Source organism: Procambarus clarkii, chromosome 18, assembly GCF_040958095.1.
Source record: "Procambarus clarkii isolate CNS0578487 chromosome 18, FALCON_Pclarkii_2.0, whole genome shotgun sequence".
Lineage (NCBI taxonomy): Eukaryota > Metazoa > Arthropoda > Malacostraca > Decapoda > Cambaridae > Procambarus > Procambarus clarkii.
The window spans coordinates 25271083-25288336 of NC_091167.1; the positions used below are offsets into that span (position 1 = coordinate 25271083).

General features: G+C 41.1%; 1 long non-coding RNA gene across 2 annotated transcripts in view; it reads right to left on the minus strand.

Moving 5' to 3' along the window:
* Nucleotides 1-2892: 2892 nt before the first annotated feature.
* Nucleotides 2893-17254, minus strand: part of LOC138365830 (uncharacterized) — a 47927-nt gene continuing 33565 nt past the window's right edge. For both annotated transcript variants that reach the window (XR_011229037.1, XR_011229036.1), the window contains 2 exons: nucleotides 5140-5411; nucleotides 2893-4861 (listed from right to left, as the gene is read on the minus strand). This is a non-coding gene — a long non-coding RNA (uncharacterized lncRNA). The remainder of the gene's footprint in view (nucleotides 4862-5139; nucleotides 5412-17254) is intronic.

Below are 17254 nucleotides of genomic sequence, written 5' to 3' on the forward strand. Positions count from 1 at the left end.
TTTGAAGTTTATGCCCATAGCTTTATTTTCCTTTTTTGTTAATTGTTTTGTGTTAACATGTGAGTGACCCCAAAACCCCAGGTTGATGACCCCAAGACCCCAGGCTGTTGACTCCAAAACGACCCGGATTGATGACCCCAAGACCCAGGTTGTTGACCCCAAGACCCAGGTTGATGACCCCAAGACCCAGGTTGATGACCCCAAGACCCAGGTTGTTGACCCCAAGACCCAGGTTGATGACCCCAAGACCCAGGTTGATGACCCCAAGACCCAGGTTGATGACCCCAAGACCCAGGTTGATGACTCCAAGACCCAGGTTGATGACCCCAAGACCCAGGTTGATGATCCCAAGACCCAGGTTGATGACCCCAAGACCCAGGTTGATGACCAATATTGAAATTAACAATTCAAAACAATCTTACAACTCCGAGCTCGTAATTTGGTGATAGTTATGAATGTCACATATTTACGTGGTTGTGAATTACCCTCAGACACGATCAGCCCGTGTTATGATGGTCTACCCTTCATGGTCACTACATGTGGTTTTTACCCTTATGATGACGTGATGAGTTTACCCTCATGATGACAACATGTTGTGATGACATACTCTCAGCCATGATCACAATATGTAATGGTTTGCCCTAGACAGGATGATAACATGTGATCTCTGCAGCACACAGGGTCCCAGCAGCAAATTAGTTTATATTAAGGCTACTCATAGCCTAGTCGATAGAGCTTCTGCCAGAATCGGGAGAACTGCGATGGTTGTTGACGTCTGCTTGTGAAGCTGGGATCGTAAATGGAAGCGGTTAATCAAAGTGATGAGGAACAACTGTCATGTCGTGAGGTGCATTTCCCGCAGCCTTTCCTCGTAACTCATGCCACTTAGTTCTGGGACTTGCCTAGTGGCATACCTCAACTTTTTCCAGCTTCGCCTTGTGGTTGACAAGGTACGGGCTCCATGCTGGGGCCGCATACTCCAGGATTGGTCTTACATATGTGGTGTACAAGATTCTGAATATTCCTTACACAGGTTCCTGAAGACAGTTCTGATGTTAGCCAGCCTCGCATACGCTGCAGATGTTATTCTTTTGATGTGGGCTTCAGGAGACAGGTTTGGTGTGATATCAACTCCTAGATCTTTCTCTCTATCCGTTTCATGAAGGACTTCATCTCCCATTCAGTATCCTGTGTCTGGCCTCCTGTTTCCACTGCCTAGTTTCATTACCTTACATTTGGAGGTGTGCAAATGTGTGTAATGCCAGAAGTGTGTACAATACTGGGAGTGTGTACAGTATTTTTTTTTTAAGTGGACACACCACCATAACAGTATGTACAACACTCCCCAATAGGAAGAAACCCCGCTGGGTTGTTCATCCTGTCACTTGTACCCAGTATTGGGAGTATGAGCAATGCTGGGCGTATATACAATGTTAGGAGCATGTACTGGACATGAGTATGATACCAGGAGTACATGTACAATGTTAGGAGCATGTACTGGACATGAGTATGATACCAGGAGTATGTACAATGCTGAGTAAACAGTGGTGTTGGTACAGACGAAGCTGAGTGTGTATAATGTGAACAAGTACTATTAAGCATAAAAATGGCAGTGGTCGGCGTGGTATGTGTATGTATATATGTATACGTATATATATATATATATATATATATATATATATATATATATATATATATATATATATATATATATATATATATGTCGTACCTAGTACCCAGAACGCACTTCTCAGCCTACTATGCAAGGCCCGATTTGCCTAATAAGCCAAGTTTTCCTGAATTAATATATTTTCTCTAATTTTTTTCTTATGAAATGATAAAGCTACCCATTTCATTATGTATGAGGTCAATTTTTTTATTGGAGTTAGAATTAACGTAGATATATGACCGAACCTAACCAACCCTACCTAACCTAACGTAACCTACCTCTATAGGTTAGGTTAGGTTAGGTAGCCGAAAAAGTTTGGTTAAGTTAGGTTAGGTAGGTTAGGTAGTCGAAAAAACATTAATTCATGAAAACTTGGGTTGGGTTATTAGGCAAATCGGGCCTTGCATAGTAGGCTGAGAAGTGCGTTCTGGCTACTAGGTACGACATATATATATATATATATATATATATATATATATATATATATATATATATATATATATATATATATATATATATATATATATATATATATATATATATATATATATATATATATATATATATATATATATATATATATATATATATATATATATATATAATATATATATATGTACATGTATATATAACATTAATAATTTTGTAACTAGCGTCAAAAATTGTTATTTGCTTAACTAAACGAACTAGAGGGTTCAGTTCCTGAACCGATTATGTGCCTCTGGGTTCTCTTGTGGGGTATGGGAGGGTGGCCAGTGGCACGATGTTCCCCGGCGGGTCGGCCTCCTCCTCCTCTACATACACTCACCTCCTTTAACTTATCACACTCTGTGCATCTTTGTGCGTAGTTTATTTATGTGACCTGCTGAGGGTAGTGCAGTACAAGTGGTGTACAATCTCTACAGGAAAGTTGCTGCCATCCACATTGGACTAGGCTTGTATCCTCGCCACAGCTACTGACCAATCACGTGCCGGGTCTCAAGGGTGTGTCCGCCGCTCCACCAATCATGTTCCGAAGTTTTTTTTATTCGTTTTGCATTATCTGATTAACCTTAAGAGAAGGGCAAATAACATATAAAGTATAAAACTGTAATTAATGTATTTCATAATTATATATAATAACTTGTTTTAATTTATATGCAACGAATGATGTTAGTAATATACAATTAAATTTCACCTCAAAAGTAATTATATAATGAACAAAGGAATATAATAATGCTATAGTTAGTTTAGTTCATTTATTATGCACCCCATACCCATCCTGTGGGCGGTAGTGGAAAGGGTTACAGAGGCACATAACAGGCTGATAGAGCAGCCTCGCATTTCATGTTCTCTCCTAATTCCATGTATGACTAACCAACTGTGAGTTGGGGTATTAGATGAACTTATTGCTAGTTTTTTTTTATATACACTGTGTAATCTTTCGTATATAATAGGGGAGCAGCACATTGTTGTGTATACCTACGCTTGTTAATTAAAAAAAACTACTTCGGAAAATAATTAGGGAAAAAAATCATAACTGAACACTGTTAAATTTATGCTTATACATGTTATTAAAAGTGCAAGACAAATTTAGGATGTGAAATTGAAGGGATTTCTGGTATTGCTTTTGTTGTTGTTCAGTAGCTGAAAGGGAAGGGACTATCAGGAGAAAGCGCCAAGCTATGACGACTATATAGCACTTGGAAGGGGTCAGGATAAGGCTTATGAATGGGACGGGGGGAAGGAATGGTGCCCAACCACTTGGACGGTCGGGGATTGAACGCCGACCTGCATGAAGAGCAAGGCCGTCGCTCTACCGTCCATCACAAGTGGTTGGGCAGAGAGCCAGACAGGGGATGTAATAACCTAATCGACGGGATAAGGCGACAGGATGGACCGAAACGTTACTGTCTGTCCATTTTGTGACGTGTGTGTTGGATGTCGTCTCCAGCCAGGGTACTGTGAGTCACCATTGCTTGTGTCTGGTAGATAGGAGTACTGATTACTTTATTTTAAAAAGTTAATTTTCAATGTGTCTTTCAGGATTTTCCTCCATATCACACCTTCGACGCCTTTTAATTATAATAATTCATTGATATTATTAACATATATTTAACATATATTAACATTATTAGCACAGGCAGCCAGCGTGTATTCATACACATTAGGCTTATAACGAGGTCCACCCCCCCCCCCAAAATCGAATTACTGATCCCGCCCAGGATGCTACCCCACAACAAGCTGAATAACTCCTGGGTACCTACTTACTGCTAGGTGAACAGAGGCATTAGGTGACAGGAAACGAGAATAACCATCTGTCCCGCCCAGGATTCGAACCCAATCCTCGTAAGGAACGAACCCGACTGTACTACAGAGACCCCCTACCATTTGCGTCTCAACGGCCTCCAGTGTGACCACCTGACCTGTTTACAGGTCAGTGTCAGGTCATATTCATTTTTTTTTGCCAGTTTACACGGGCCGTTTGCCTTGGCGTGGAGAGCATTGTGCATGTTGTGTCTTATAGTTTGGGTGAGGCTTGGTCGGCCGGGCCGCGAGGTCGCTAAGCCCCGAAAACACCTCAAGGTAAGGAGAACACTGTACAGTGGACGCCTTCCAGCTTACGGTGTACCGTGACAACAGCTGACATTAGTTGTCTCACTGTCTCCCTTGTACTAACCTGTTAGTACCCACCTACCAGTACTTACTATCAATGACTAAGAGGAAGTGAGGTTTGTAGCTCTTTATGCCCCGCCTACAAGTTATGTTGCACCTGTTGCGTTATAATTTAACTATTCTGACGGTCGAATTCTCTATTCAATCTGGTCTTAGAGTCGTCGATAGAGGTGGTTTTCACAGCTTCTTTCATCGCTTGTTAACCACTGGTACAGGGTACCAGTATTTCTTTACATTTCTTAGACTCGTTTGCTTTCCCAGCCTCCACCTGTGTCCTCTCCTACTTCCTCTCAATTTAAAGAGCCTGTTTGTCCACCTTGTCTGTTCCCCTCAGCATCTTGAATGTTGTGATCATATCCCCGCCTCTGTTTCTTCTGTCCTCTTATAACCAGGGGAACTCCTTCCTTCTTACAAGGCTGCCATCAGCATCTTCTCGCTCTGACACTTGCTGCTTATATCTAGTTTGTAATCTCTCAAGATCACCTTGTGTGCACTTCTTGTAATCGGTCAGATGCCGCCTTGTATCAACCAAGTGTTCTGAAATAAGTTTATAATTAATATTGTATTTTTTTTAGAATAACAAGAAGTTTATGTGTAGATTTTCAACTTAAAACTAAAACTGTTCCTCTGATCACTTGTACAGGTGGCTAGTGGGACGGCCTCGACTCCTGCGTTGTGGGCGCTCTATCCCGGATGATCCGTAGTGTCTGGGTCCCACTATCCCTTTACTCCGTCCTCTTATCCAGCCCTTATCCTGTCCTTATATACCTTACAAGTGCTATAGTCATAATGACTTTCTCTCATTATAAGCCTACCTTGAGGTTACCTTGAGGTGCTTCCGGGGCTTAGCGTCCCCACGGCCCGGTCGTCGACCAAGCCTCCTGGTTGCTGGACTGATCAACCAGGCTGTTGGACGCGGCATCCGGTACCTTACATCCGGTTCTTGCCATTGACACATGAGCCACACATCCTCGTCTACACCACTGGCACGCTGACGGCTGGCTGGCACTGGTGCCTCAACCACTCATTAATGACGTATTAAGCTATATACACCCTCAGTAGCTCTCCATAGTCATAATGGTTCCTCCTGAAACAACGAGAAGAAAATTAGGGTGTCAATTATATCAATACGTTTTAAAATATGTTGTAAAGATACATTATTAAGATTTATGCAATTTAACTTTCAAGTGAGACTTCGAAAACCAGAATCCATCATTAATAATACTGTATATATAGACGAATATGCTACAAACATCATGAAAACATTGACCGTTGTATGTGAAAACAAAAAATACTTTCAAATATCTAAAAGTTTTCTTTTATAGACAACTAAAGGCCAGTATACCCTCTAGTTGTCTAGCTTCAGACAACTGGAGACTGGAAAGGCGGGGTCCAAGAGCTAACAGCTCGAGCCAGCAGGCACAAAAACATAGTAAAACACACAGACACATTATTATTAACAATGGCGGGAGATATGAAGTAGAAGACTGTGGTGGTGAGGGTGTGTTTAGGGACGTGGTTAATATTTTCCTGGTGACGCCCCGTATTGTCCTCGCCAGGGCGGACACCCGCCCATCCCGCCCATAGATATTATCTGTGGGCGTGTGGAGAGAGAGAGAGAGAGAGAGAGAGAGAGAGAGAGAGAGAGAGAGAGAGAGAGAGAGAGAGAGAGAGAGAGAGAGAGAGAGAGAGAGAGAGAGAGAGAGAGAGAGAGAGAGAGAGAGAGACAGAGAGAGAGAGAGAGACAGAGAGAGAGAGAGAGAGAGAGAGAGAGAGAGAGAGAGAGAGAGAGAGAGAGAGAGAGAGAGAGAGAGAGAGAGAGACAGAGAGAGAGAGACAGAGAGAGAGAGAGAGAGAGAGAGAGAGAGAGAGAGAGAGAGAGAGAGAGAGAGAGAGAGAGAGAGAGAGAGAGAGAGAGAGAGAGAGAGAGAGAGAGAGAGAGAGAGAGAGAGAGAGAGAGAGAGAGAGAGAGAGAGAGAGAGAGAGAGAGAGAGAGAGAGAGAGAGAGAGAGAGAGAGAGAGAGAGAGAGAGAGAGAGAGAGAGAGAGAGAGAGAGAGAGAGACAGAGAGAGAGAGACAGAGAGAGAGAGAGAGAGAGAGAGAGAGAGAGAGAGAGAGAGAGAGAGAGAGAGAGAGAGAGAGAGAGACAGAGAGAGACGGAGAGAGACAGAGAGACAGAGAGAGACAGAGAGAGACAGAGAGAGACAGAGAGAGAGAGAGAGAGAGAGAGAGAGAGAGAGAGAGAGAGAGAGAGAGAGAGAGAGAGAGACAGAGAGAGACGGAGAGAGACAGAGAGACAGAGAGAGACAGAGAGAGACAGAGAGAGACAGAGAGAGAGAGAGAGAGAAGACAGAGAGAGAAGACAGAGAGAGAGAGAGAGAGAGAGAGAGAGAGAGAGAGAGAGAGAGAGAGAGAGAGAGAGAGAGAGAGAGAGAGAGAGAGAGAGAGAGAGAGACAGAGAGAGAGAGAGAGAGAGAGACAGAGAGAGAGAGAGAGAGAGAGAGAGAGAGAGAGAGAGAGACAGAGAGAGAGAGAGAGAGAGAGAGAGAGAGAGAGAGAGAGAGAGAGAGAGAGAGAGAGAGAGAGAGAGAGAGAGAGAGAGAGAGAGAGAGAGAGAATAATATATATATATATATATATATATATATATATATATATATATATATATATATATATGTCGTACCTAATAGCCAGAACTCACTTCTCAGCCTACTATTCAAGGCCCGATTTGCCTAATAAGCCAAGTTTTCATGAATTAATGTTTTTTCGTCTACCTAACCTACCTAACCTAACCTAACCTAGCTTTTTTTGGCTACCTAACCTAACCTTACCTATAAATATAGGTTAGGTTAGGTTAGGTAGGGTTGGTTAGGTTCGGTCATATATCTACGTTAATTTTAACTCCAATAAAAAAAATTGACCTCATACATAGAGAAAAGGGTTGCTTTATCATTTCATAAGAAAAAAATTATAGTAAATATATTATTTCAGGAAAACTTTGCTTATTAGGCAAATCGGGCCTTGAATAGTAGGCTGATAAGTTAGTTCTGGCTACTAGGTACGACATATATATATATATATATATATATATATATATATATATATATATGTCGTACCTAGTAGCCAGAACGCACTTCTCAGCCTACTATGCAAGGCCCGATTTGACTAATAAGCCAAGTTTTCATGAATTAATTGTTTTTCGACTACCTAACCTAACCTAACCTAACTTTTTCGGCTAGCTAACCTAACCTAACCTATAAAGATAGGTTAGGTTAGGTTAGGTAGGGTTGGTTAGGTTCGGTCATATATCTACATTAATTTTAACTCCAATAAAAAAAATTGACCTCCTACATAATGAAATGGATAGCTTTATCATATCATAAGAAAAAAAATTAGAGAAAATATATTAATTCAGGAAAACTTGGCTTATTAGGCAAATCGGGCCTTGCATAGTAGGCCAAGAAGTGCGTTCTGGCTACTAGGTACGACATATATATATATATATATATATATATATATATATATATATATATATATATATATATATATATATATATATATATGTTTAACACGGGTGGGACACGAACAAGGGGACACAGGTGGAAACTGAGTACCCAAATGAGACACAGAGACGTTGGAAAGAACTTTTCCAGTGTCAGAGTAGTTAACAGATGGAATGCATTAGACAGTGATGTGGTGGAGGCTGACTCCATACACAGTTTCAAATGTACATATGATAGAGCCCAGTAGGCTCAGGAACCTGTACACCAGTTGATTGACAGTTGAGAGGCGGGACCAAAGAGTTAGAACTCAACCCTCGCAAGTACAACTAGGCGAGTACACGCCCAACTAGGCTGGCATACATAATTAAAGCATCACCAGTGAACTCAATCTATACTCTCAAGACTCCGTAACCTTAATGCTGCCATAGCAACCGGAGGTATACACACCAGGGGGGGGGGGGGAAGGAGGTCACTGACTTTAAGACATCTTAGCCTCATACATACACACAGATTCATACATATACATATATACACACATCACAAAGAATAAACACATTACCGAACATTCTAAGTAACCCCGTGGCGAAGTGGTAACACACATGTCTGGCGTTTTGCGAGCACTTTGGCCTGGGTTCGTATCCTTGCCGGGGAGGATTGACCGGGCGCGCCAATCCTTAACTGTAGCCTCTGTTCACCCAGCAGTGAATGGGTACCTGGTTGTTAAACCATTTGGCGAGTCAAATTCCGGGGAATATTAGGATTAATTGGACCTGCCTGAAACGCTGTGTGCTAGTGGCTGTACAAGAATGTACGAACTCTTGTATATCAATAATAAAAGCAAAAATTTATATACATTTCTTCCTTTACACCATACATAGGTAACTACGCGTAGGGCTTAAAGCTTGTCTGTGTGGCTTTCAGCCTTAGCTGTCCAGTCGGTGAGGGGTTTGCTGCCGCCTCCCAGCAAAACACCTGACGCCAGAAGACACCAGTGTTGCGTCATTCAATATGCAAAACAGACGGCATGTGAATCCTTCAAGCATTGTACCGTCTATGTCATTTGATCATCGTACCCTCGACACCTGTTGAACATCGTACCCTCCGCGCCAGATGAATATCGTACCCAGTTGTCTGCGGAGGACCATTATCAGACCATATCTCGGCTTAGCGGAACAAGCGGGGTCGACCATTAGACGTGTGTTTGAAATATGTTTTTGAAGCACACCTGTGCTCTGAATAATTTACGCCTTAATGTCCTTGCATGGTGCATGACGCAACCCTCAGCATTCGGCTGTGGGTGTGTTTGACACATGACGGGAGTCGAATAATTAATCGACTCACGGTTAATTAATCGATTAATTACTTAATTAATCGGCCAATTAAATGTAAACAACAAGGCGACTAAACAGCGTGAGCAGGTGTCTATGGTAGGTAGCTGTGCATGTGTAGAGGTAATGGTGCCCTGAGCGTCATGTGAGAAAGATGGTGAGGCAGGTGTGTGCTTGAGGGCTGTGCAACGCCACTCTAGATTTTCGCAAGTTTGAGGAAAATCCAGAATGGGTTTTAAATAAATTTATTAATCATTGTTTTAATATTACATGTCACATAACGTTGATGCAATTAGTTGTTCAAATGATTTGCATTAGATATTTGTTTATGTATTCTCTTTGTCACTGCTAATGAAACTCCCATATCAATTTCTACAAATGTTTTCTACAGGCTGTCTTTGCAAGCATATCAACAGTGTCATGCCTTGAGATGCCAACATGTGATGGTATCCAAAGGAATTTCATTTCAAATCCGTTTTCTTTAGCAACTAAAACATTCATTCGAATATCACTGACAATTTTCTGGGTGTCATGTGCGTTCAGTGCCAGGAGTGCACTCTGCGAGTCACAGTATATAAGTCCACTGCCTTTGTCTTTTAAATTCAGTGACAAGGTATATCCCTGCAAGTTTGGTTTGAGTTGTACTTACTTGTTGAATGTATTACAATAATAATAATAATAATATTATTATTATTATTATTCTATCTTTGTAGCAAATACAGGACTGGGAAGACCATCATATTTATTTATTAAGGACGGAACACTTAGTTTGGCTCCTGGGCTCTGGCTAGGAGAGACCTGGCTAGGACCCGCTCCAAGCAACAGCCTAGTGGACCAAACTCTCACTAGTCAAGCCTAGCCTCGGGCTGGGCTTGGGAAGTAGAAGAACTCCCAGAACCCCATCAACCAGGCAGGAGGACCTGACAACCTCCCCCCCCCCCACAGGTGGCCAGGCATGCAGTACGTCCCAACAACGGAAGGATGGTGTTACAAGAAACATTGCAACATATGTGTGTATTGCGATCTTAACGCAAGGCTCTTATCAGACGTAAACAAGTGCGCAGGTGACGCACGTATGGGGGGAAGGAGGATACCACGTCACGTGTTGAAGTACTGAGGTACTTGTACCGGTAAGCGGTAGTACCAGCATTATGCAAGAAAGAGTCAAGTACACTACGCAACGCTTGTCTAAATGTTGACCCAGTCACACGGGGTCTGTGCTGGCCAGAGGGCAATGGCTGGTAGCCTGATTTCCTCTTTTCATTTACTAATTTTGAATTAATCAAGTCAGAAATATTCAAACAGAGCATCAATGCGATGATGTTTGATTTCACACAGCGTGTAGCCTGTGTACTGATGCCTGAGACTTAACACATTTTCTTAACTCTCGGTATTGTATATTGTGTCCCATGTTAGGGAATGAAGGTGTTGGGTACATGGAGGCTGACCTGCTCAAGTTCGTAGCCTTGTGGGCCGCCGTGGCCCACAAGGCTACGATCTTAGCCACACCGGGCGGGGCTTTATTCACAGTTAAAGCTACATCACGCACACTCCACGGCGTCGTGGACTCCTAGAGCGGGCACCTGGGTCTTGTCTCTCTTTCCTCTTCTCCAGCCCCTCTCTCTTCTCTCCTTATTCCCATCTCTCACCCTTTCTAACTTTCTCCCTTCTCCCGTCCTCCCCCCTCTCTCTTTCACCTCTTCTCCCACTCTCTACCTGTTTCCCCCTCTTCAAACATCCCCTTTCTCTCCCAACCTGTCTCTGTCTGCTTTTCAGTTTGTTTTCCTGTCTCTATTTGCCCTGGTCGACCCGGTCTCTCTGCGGCATATATCTGTGTCTCTGTCTGCCTGCATCTCTCTTTTTTGCTCTCTGTCTCCGTCTAGCCTATGTTTGTCCCGCGCACCAGACCATTCTTCCTGCAAAAAAAAAAAAAAAGTTGGGTGAACCAAGCCGGTGTACTTCAAAGCGTCTGGCTTTGAGCCTTGGACAGACAATCTCTATTATATATATATATATATATATATATATATATATATATATATATATATATATATTTATTTATTTATTTATTTATTTATTATCGTGTACATATTCTCAGTAGGGTTTAAAACCTGTACCGGCATTAACACTATGACGTCATAGTGACGTCACATACCTCGTACGCGCACGTGCGCGCGCACACATACACCACAATAACAATTTCGTACCCTATTTTCGTTACGTTAAGAGAGGGTTAGTTTGGTTTGTTTGATTAGGTTGGGTTAAGTTAAATTTGTCTAAAGAGACTGATGATGTAGACCCTACTCGATATCTGGGTTTATAGTTTTTGTTGATCTAGAAGGAGCAGCCAATGGGGAAGTAATCTTATACGAATTAGTCAATCTGGGAATATCAGGGAGATTGCTACAATGGATACGTTCTTGTGTAAAGGAGGAAATGTATATGTTTATCTCTCAGAATGTTCGGTAATGCGTTTATTGTTTGTGATGTGTATCTATGTATGTATTAACACGATGTACTGAACGGGGTGAGAATAACTTGAGCTACCTCGTCCCTTTGTGTGTATTTTACCTCAATAAACTTATTTCAATTTCAACAATGGATACGAGATTATCTACAAGGGAGAAAAGATCAGGTGTATTACCAGGGATACATGTCTGAGGAACGGAGGTTTCACCCCCGAAGGGGGAGTTTTAAGTCCCACCTTATTCAATGTATTAATGAACAGATTATCATCAGAGATGTATCCTCCAGGGGTCACGACGATCATATATGCTGTAATGAGAATGTAATTCAACTAATAGAGTGTGTATCATAGAGTCTGAGACATTAACACTGAAGTATCTATTCTTCTTCATGAGGAGAGGAGGAGGGGGATAAGATTTTTCACAGCGTTCAGAATTGCTTGAGACAAAGACAAGAATCAAGATGATCCAAGAGGATAAAGAAAAAATTAAGAGAATGGCAATGATGGACAGTAGCAACACACTTAAGAATTATGCAATAATAAATACAAATTTGTCCTTCACTTATGGTAGAGGAAAGCCTACGTGGAAGGACTCAATTTACATGAGATTAAGAGTAGAATACAAATATATCTGGCAATACGGTGTTGATGTCAGCGAAAAAGATAAGGAGTGTAAATTATGTAGAATGCCGCACGCCCACACCTTAAACCATTATGTATTAGTGTCAACTTATTGATAACTATAGAAATAAGGAAATAAGTAGTGTACCACATCAAATTGTTTGGATGTGTGATAATGGTATGATAGACAGAATACTTAGGAGCTATAAGCACTTGTCCCCAAGAGTGTGACACTTATATGCTGTGTTTACTACATTAACCTGCAATGTTAAATGTGATTCTTGTACTGTGACTTGTGGATTTGTTCTCACTGGATTTGTGCGTCCCTTGAGGGGACTTAAAGTAGAGGATAGAAATAGCTTAGACTACTCTATCCCTATGAGATATATTTTAAACGTACTAGAACTTGAAATGCTTTGTGGATATTGACCTCTGAGGGGCAGGTTTAATGCAGTGGAATAGATGTTGGGGTAGATAATGAGTGAGGTGAGTCAGGTGCTCCCTGTCCACGCCCCCTCACATCTATGGATCTCCGGGGATGAGGGTAAGCAAGATGAGGAGATTGTGGGGTTCGGTGCAGGGGGGGGGGGGGCTCTCAGTGGTATAAACAGTGTACAGTACCTGGACCCATCCTCATTAAAATATGTACTAACGACTCACCAGAAGAGACCAGATCAGCTTTCTATGCAGGCGATGAGTCACAATTACGTAGCTAAAGTATGATGACCAGACCACACACTAGAATGTGAAGGGACGACGACGTTTCGGTCCGTCCTGGACCATTATCAAGTCGAATAATTATCATCGACTTGATAATGGTCCAGGACGGACCGAAACGTCGTCGTCCCTTTACATTCTAGTGTGTGGTCTGGTCTTCAGCTTTCTATGGATTGACGAGGCTAAACTGAGATAAATCAACAGTATGGTGGGAGGCTCGGAGAGATTGCAGGAGGATCTGGACAGCTGCAACAGTGGTCAGACGAGCGGCTCCACAACTCCAGCAAATGATTAAGCCGTTTTTTGAACAATTTACGTTTCTTCGCAACGATGAAATTGCTGGCGCAAGGAGGGTAGAAATAGCCTAAGCTGCTCCATTCCTTTGAGATGTATTTTATTGTCTTAATAAAAGTACTTGAATTACTGGCGTTGTGTATATTCTTCTGACGTGTGGGCTAGGTTTACCATGTCGTCTTCGACGTAGCAATAGGAGGCAAGCCAGATAGAAAGGTCGAGCTGTAGTTCAAGTTCAAGTATGTTTATTGAGACAAGAAAAAAATACATCTCAAAGGGATAGAGTAGCTTAGGATATCTCTACCCCCCCCCTCGAGCTGTAGTGCGACGCAGTGGTACCCGTGTTCACGGCGCACTGCATTATTTCTGTATCATTCCTTCAATCTGGGTCTGGCTAGGAACTGGATGAACAACCCCGCTAAGAGCCTTAGCCTTGCAAGAAAAAAGTCTCATTCCGAACTATTTTCCTTTGAAGATGAGATGGGCTTCACACTGTGCATGTTTTCAAAAGTATATATAATGAAAGAGTTAAATAAATAAGTACAAAGGCACCAAATAAATAAACAAATAAGTGAAACAGATAAACAGAAGTGAAAAAGTGGCAATAGCTATCGGTGAGAAAAACAAAGCTCTCAATATGGCATCATTACTACCCTAAACAAATACTTAATTCAGGACTTGTTAACAGTTCACAGTCAAAATGGTTCTGAACGAAAACTCATCATTCTACTGTACACGCTACGATGCAGCTTGAAAAAAAACCCTACTTAGATATATTAACATGGCGTAGAACACCAAAAGGAAGTCGTACGTGGATGAGGTGGGGAACACCTGTACAGATGTTGGCCACGTGATGGCCAGGTTAACACTCCCAAGCGCCAACACAACCCGGCCTCCTAATACAACATCCCATTTTGACGTATATTTAACCCAAGGTCAAAAATTCTCGTACTAGAAAATGGTAGCGGCTCCAGAAGTTGTCATAATGTCCCGTTATTTTGTTTTCGGTCCTCTGATAGGTAAGGGTTTGTTAGTACGACATCTTCTTGACGTTGGGAAACCTTAAGAGGACGGGCTGTACAACAAGTGTTGGTGGCAGGTGTTGTGTAAAGGTTAGAAGAATGTGCCCACCTGCTCGCCCGTGGTGTTTTTTTTTTCTACCACAGACGTGGCCACACATTTACAATGCTAAGCACATATATACATTTTTTTTCCGCCCGTGGTTGGTGTTAGGCTTATATATGCCCTTACACCCTCTGCCACCATACCATACATAATTTATTTTGTAATATGTACTATGTGAGATCTAATAAATTTATGTAATTGTAATGTATAATATAATTACAATGTATCAGATATTTGTACTGTATGAATTCGTGATCCCCCTCGGAGGCGAGTAGAAAAAGCCCAAGTTACCCAAAAACTTTTAATTGAACTTTGAACCTTACTGACCAGACAGTATCATTAGTTAGGTCAGATGAAACAGAAGCTACTTACGCACACGATGGGGTATGGGGTAGGCTTCAATAAACGAAAGATACTTCAGGATCTGGGTACCCGTGCGGCTCAGGCTAGGGAATTGGGTATCTATGCAGCTCAGGCTAGGGATTGGGTACCCATGCGGCTCAGGTTAGGGAACTGGATACCTATGCGGCTTAGGCTAGGGAACTGGTACCCCATGCAGCTCAGGCTAGGGAACCGGGTACCTATGCGGCTCAGGTTAGGGAACCGGGTGCCTATGCGGCTGAGTTTAGGGAACTGGGTACCTATGTCACACAGGCTGGGGTACAAATGGAACAGGTGCAATAAGAAATGGAGTACTGTACCAGTACCAGATCTCATTGTTACCTATTATTTTCTTAAGTGACCAGTTTGATGGATATAACAACAGTGAAACAAGGATTGTTCCTGAACAATGAAACAAGGATTGTCCCTGAATAACGAGACAAGGACTGTCACTGAACAAAGAATCAAAGACTGTCCCTGAACAACGAGAGAATTTCTGAACAAAAAATTGTACCACTTAGGGGCTATTCATGCCCGTGCGACCTCTTGGGTGGCTTAATCTTTATCAATCAATCAATCAACGAGAGAGGGACTGTCCCAAAACAAGCAGAGTGGACGTGTCAGAATATATAAACTGAAGACAAATTCTTTCGAAACATGAAAATTTTGCACCATTAACGCTAAGCACCATTTATATCTATTTATGTCAACCAATGTCAAATATGTTAATATACTTTTATTTATGCTTATTTCTAAGTCTATATTGACATTACCTGAGTATGGTGATTTGTAAATATGTACAGCATGTGTGTAAATCACGAAAATAAACACGTGATTAAAAATGTGAGTGTCAGACCACGGAGGAAAACTGAAACAGGAATTTCCTTAAAGTACTTTCGTATATTAATACATCTTCAGAAGGAGTGCATTTGTACAGCATGTACAAGTGGAAATGTAAACCTTGTTTCATCGAGATTGTAAATTTTTTATGTCAATTCGTAAATTATTATGGCTATACAAGTGTATACAAGATGTGTTCCTGAGTGAGCGCAGCTTAAGCTTTCTCGCCTAGCCTCGCGTCATGTCATATTTACATGTCGGATAATTTCTCATTTATATATTTATATATATCAAATATATATATAGTGGGTACCACCTCTGATTGTTTGTAGGGACCTACAATTCTCGAAGAAAAGGATATGCTGCACCCGGGGGAGTTTTGTCGGGTGCAGCATATCCTTTTCACACACACACACATATTATATATATATATATATATATATATATATATATATATATATATATATATATATATATATATATATATATATGTCGTACCTAGTAGCCAGAACTCACTTCTCAGCCTACTATTCAAGGCCCGATTTGCCTAATAAGCCAAGTTTTCCTGAATTAATATATTTACTATAATTTTTTTCTTATGAAATGATAAAGCAACCCTTTTCTCTATGTATGAGGTCAATTTTTTTTTATTGGGTTTAAAATTAACGTAGATATATGACCGAACCTAACCAACCCTACCTAACCTAACCTAACCTATATTTATAGGTAAGGTTAGGTTAGGTAGCCAAAAAAAGCTAGGTTAGGTTAGGTTAGGTAGGTTAGGTAGACGAAAAAACATTAATTCATGAAAACTTGGCTTATTAGGCAAATCGGGCCTTGAATAGTAGGCTTAGAAGTGCGTTCTGGCTATTAGGTACGACATATATATATATATATTTATATATATATATATTTACATATATATATATATATATATATATATATATATATATATATATATATATATATATATATATATATATATGTCGTACCTAGTAGCCAGAACTCACTTCTCAGCCTACTATGCAAGGCCCGATTTGCCTAATAAGTCAAGTTTTCATGAATTAATGTTTTTTCGACGACCTAACCTACCTAACCTAACCTAACCTACCTTTTTCGGTTACCTAACCCAACCTAACCTATAAAGATAGGTTAGGTTAGGTTAGGTAGGGTTGGTTAGGTTCGGTCATATATCTACGTTAATTTTAACTACAATAAAACAAAATTGACCTCATACATAATGAAATGGGTAGCTTTATCATTTCATAAGAAAAAAATTAGAGGAAATATATTAATTCAGGAAAACTTGGCTTATTAGGCAAATCGGGCCCTGCATAGTAGGCTGAGAAGTGCGTTCTGGCTATTAGGTACGACATATGTCTATATATATATATATATATATATATATGACATATGTGTGATCATTGGTGTAGAGGTTACGACACCCTGTACGTCACGGGGTGATCCTGGGCGGTTGGGGTTCCAAACCAAAAGAGTTCTTAGTGGTATTTGTCAACATTGATCTTTGGATAAATAGAAACAGCCTTGTATGGGCCAATAGGCCTTGTTGTTTCCTATTTTTCACGTTAAATACATTCAATATTTCTACATGTTGAAGGTTACTGATTAATAATTATACATGTCCGAAAAACTG